Source organism: Ctenocephalides felis, unplaced genomic scaffold (genome assembly GCF_003426905.1).
Source record: "Ctenocephalides felis isolate EL2017-DRISC unplaced genomic scaffold, ASM342690v1 CF-g0.4_SCAFFOLD_02865, whole genome shotgun sequence".
Lineage (NCBI taxonomy): Eukaryota > Metazoa > Arthropoda > Insecta > Siphonaptera > Pulicidae > Ctenocephalides > Ctenocephalides felis.
The window spans coordinates 15,286-20,138 of NW_020539019.1; the positions used below are offsets into that span (position 1 = coordinate 15,286).

At 33.4% G+C, this 4,853-nt stretch overlaps 1 non-coding gene across 1 annotated transcript; it reads right to left on the reverse strand.

The window, feature by feature from the left end:
- Positions 1 to 334: 334 nt before the first annotated feature.
- Positions 335 to 489, reverse strand: LOC113381402. The gene has a single exon (XR_003367542.1). It is a non-coding gene; the product is annotated as a 5.8S ribosomal RNA (ribosomal RNA).
- Positions 490 to 4,853: the final 4,364 nt, after the last annotated feature.

Sequence of the window (4,853 nt, forward strand, 5' to 3'; positions counted from 1 at the left end):
GGGGTCGTATTATGATTATGATGTGCTTGCAAATGTTAGTAAGCAAGCGCACACAAAATCGACGAGGAACCTTTGAATCGTCCAAATTTGCCGGAACGAAACCGCATTTCGAAGAGTTCGGGTTTCCGGTTATCGGGAGGGTCGCAAGAATATAAAATCTCTAGGACACACAACCCGCCGTAATCCCACAGAACGTCAACGAACGGAAATGTCCGATGTTGCAAAGTGGACTGGCTCACACGTTGAGTGAATTATTTAAGAGCACGCATATACGCGAAACTCCATCATTCGCCGGCAAGCCGTTTAAAGCAAGCGGCAGTCTGGTAATGTTATACGACTCTCAGCCAGAGGTGGTCCGGGAACAGTAGCCGAGGACCGCAATGTGCGTTCGAAATGTCAATGTTCATGTATCCTGCAGTTTACATGTCGAGGCGCAATTAGCTGCGTTCTTCATCGACCCACGAGTCAAGTGATCCACCGTTCAGGGTGATTTTATATATATTTATACATGTTTCGATCGTGATTACCTCGAAATCGTTTAAGATAACTCGGGCCATTCTGAAACTAGTATGATTATTATGGTTACAATTAGTACCATAATAATTACCTTCGCGTTTCGGTCCGAGATACAAAATCTCGCTTCAAAATTGAAATATGTATATTTCACTGTGTGTGAGATTGAAAAATCTGCTTTCGCTGATTTTTCATTTTCTTAAAACAACGCAATGAAGCGAATGTTCAAATTCTAGAGTATATAGAATACTAACGCAAGCGTTTACTACAATTGACTTTAAAACACTAGACTTTCATCTAGCGCCCAAAGAATTGATTGAGCTATGCGTTTAAAGTATAATATTCAAAAAGAACGCCGTTTTCACAACGAACTTCGTCATTCGCTCAGGGATCTGGCGATACCGAGCAGATATACATGGCAGTGCTCTCACACAATGCATAAGAGCGCTAAGCGGTTGTAAACCGCGTCACGCTGCTTTTGCACACTGCGCAATATTTTGCGACTAGCTCCGGTCAAACGTTAATAAAACGAATGATCATTGCCAGAGGCTTTTGCCCACAGTATATTATACTATAGGAGCGCACTTGATTACAGCAATAATTTGTCGAGTAATCACAAGATTTCATATTTGCGGTCAGCAGACCCAAATAATTTCAACTCGCACCGATAGAACGTTCATAAAACGAATGATCCTCGGTGCGAGAAGCTTCGTCAGTTCTGCTGCACCATCCACCTATTTGACTTTAGTCAATTTGTAAAATCCTATATTATTAAAATATATATATTTTATATTTGCGGTCCGCAGACCCAAATAATTTCAACTCGCTCCGATCGAACGTTCATAAAACGAAAGACCATCGCTGCGAGAAGCTTTGCTAGTTCTGCTACATATCACATATATTTGACCGTAGTCAATTTGTAAAATCCTATATTATTAAAATATATAGATTTTATATTTGCGGTCCGCAGACCCAAATAATTTCAACTCGCTCCGATCGAACGTTCATAAAACGAAAGACCATCGCTGCGAGAAGAACGGGGTATATAATTCTAGATATGGCTCACAACATTATTAAAAGTTACGCTAATATATCATTGACAGACTAAAAGTATCGAATATGATGTAAAAACTACACCAGGGAATGATATCCGTACCTGCCTGAACAACATAGCGTACTTTAGCCTGAGCTTGCTCGCATCGCACTCGACACGACCTATCCCCCTATATAAGGCGCGCGGCCACAGCGTAAGTATTCGACTGAGTCCCAAACGACGTCATTTTGACCTGCGGCGAGGCGTCGCTCCGGGTTACGGTGTGAATCGTCAAGACAAAAGTCTGGGAAAATTTCGAACTGTGAACCCTTATGATAGAAAATTTTTTTTCGAAAATTTTGTTAGATGTTCAAACAGTTTTATATATATATGGATAATATGAATTATAGTTAATTATTGAGTTTTTAGGTGTTTTTTTTTTGGGTTTTTTAAAGTTTTGTTTAAAAATATGTATTTATTGATTTTTATAGATCTCAATGAATATAATACGAATTTATATATAGTTATATTTTTTTTAATTATTTGTTTGCATTTTCTAATTTTACAATAAATGTTCACACCAGTTTTCCTCGATTTTCTCTTAAACGGTAAAAGATACGAAAAAACTTTGTTCGTACGAAAGATGCAGAATAAAATAACGAATAAAATAGGTATATAAATGGTTAGGTGTGTTCATATAATTTTCTCTAGATTTTCCGATTTTTCCGAAATTTCACGACGGCAACTCGCCTGTAGGCCACACCGTGCAAAATTCGAAGTTGTGATATATGGAAAAAGAACTAAGAATTTTGAGACCTTTCTAACGATGTATAATACTTTATATGTTTTCTTTAGAGAAATATCGATTCGTGAGGAGTGTTGCTTCAACCTAACTGCACTTTGCATTTTGACAAGTTAACAACTACACAGATTGCTCTATACTATCTAAACGGTAAAAGATACGAAAAAACTTTGTTCGTACGAAAGATGCAGAATAAAATTACGAATAAAATGGTATATAAATGGTTAGGTGTGTTCATATAATTTTCTCTAGATTTTCCGATTTTTCCGAATTTTCACGACGGCAACTCTCCTGTAGGCTACACCGTGCAAAATTCGAAGTTGTGATATATGGAAAAAGAACTAAGAATTTTGAGACCTTTCTAATGATGTATAATACTTTATATGTTTTCTTTAGAGAAATATCGAATCGTAAGGAGTGTTGCTTCAACCTAACCGAACTTTGCATTTTGACAAGTTAACAACTACACAGATTGCTCTATACTATCTAAACGGTAAAAGATACGAAAAAACTTTGTTCGTACGAAAGATGCAGAATAATATTACGAATAAAATGGTATATAAATGGTTAGGTGTGTTCATATAATTTTCTCTAGATTTTCCGATCTTTCCGAATTTTCACGACGGCAACTCGCCTGTAGGCCACACCGTACAAAATTCGAAGTTGTGATATATGGAAAAAGAACTAAGTATTTTGAGACCTTTCTAATGATGTATAATACTTTATATGTTTTCTTTAGAGAAATATCGAATCGTGAGGAGTGTTGCTTCAACCTAAAAGCACTTTGCATTTTGACAAGTTAACAACTACACAGATTGCTCTATACTATCTAAACGGTAAAAGATACGAAAAAACTTTGTTCGTACGAAAGATGCAGAATAAAATTACGAATAAAATGGTATATAAATGGTTAGGTGTGTTCATATATTTTCTCTAGATTTTCCGATTTTTCCGAATTTTCACGACGGCAACTCGCCTGTAGGCCAGACCGTGCAAAATTCGAAGTTTGTGATATATGGAAAAAGAACTAAGTATTTTGAGACCTTTCTAATGATGTATAATACTTTATATGTTTTCTTTAGAGAAATATCGAATCGTGAGGAGTGTTGCTTCAACCTAAAAGCACTTTGCATTTTGACAAGTTAACAACTACACAGATTGCTCTATACTATCTAAACCGTAAAAGATACGAAAAAACTTTGTTCGTACGTAAGATGCAGAATAAAATTACGAATAAAATGGTATATAAATGGTTAGGTGTGTTCATATAATTTTCTCTAGATTTTCCGATTTTTCCGAATTTTCACGACGGCAAATCGCCTGTAGGCCACACCGTGCAAAATTCGAAGTTGTGACCCTAGTAGCAATGAATCTGATCTGAATATGATTTTTATGTAAGCTAAATATGATTTTCAAATATTGAGCCCATATGATTTTGTTAACATTCGGTCGTATTCCGCTCAGATTCGTAATGAGGGACGAATGCGGGAATATGATATTTAGCTTATACGATTTGCTTAACATTTTTCTATACTACGCTCATATTCCGAATGAAAGGAGAATATGTGGAAATAATATTTATACCATATTGAAATATTTATATAAACCATATTCAAAATTATTGACCATATATTCTGAAATATTAAATATTATTCAATTAATATTGAACAAACACCATTAATAAAAAAAAATTATGTATTCTGAATAAATATTTACAATTTTTAAATAGACAGTATATTGAATTTCATCAATTTTATTACAATTTTCAAATCATTTTTCATGATTATAGGATATATAATATTTAAAATATATTTAGTATGTATAATATAACATTTTGTGCCATAATTAATTTTATTATAGTCTACTCTACATATTATTTTCAATGATTATAGGATATAAAATATTAAAAATATATTTAATATTTATGATATAACTTTTCGTGCCATAATTAATGTTTGTTTATGTATAAATACTAATCATTTGAGATATTAAGAGTTCACTTGTCTGTTTACTTGATTTTCCATGTCAGTGAGGTTATAACAAATTATTATTTCATATTATACACCAATAACTCTGTTATTCACTACAATTTCACACACCAAGTTTCGTTTTTAATTTCACAAAATAATATTTTATCCACACATTAACTTTTATTAATTTTATCACAGTTTACACACTATTATTATTCTTTATTACTTAAATATTTAACAAACTTCTGGAACAACGCTTCGACAAATTTCTTGTGCCAAGGAAGACGCGTTTCTATGTGTGCGTGTGTCGAATTTCGATAGTTGGTATAACGGTATAACACAGTATGACACTGATGATTAATGTGCGGTTCAAGTATTTATATTCAATACAATAAAATTATGAGTTAATTAGGGTATTATATATATATATATATATATATATATATATATATTTATTTATTTATTTATGCGGAAATAGATATCAGTAAATAAATATCAGGCAGTACATCTTTTATAATATTTTTCCAGCGTTTTT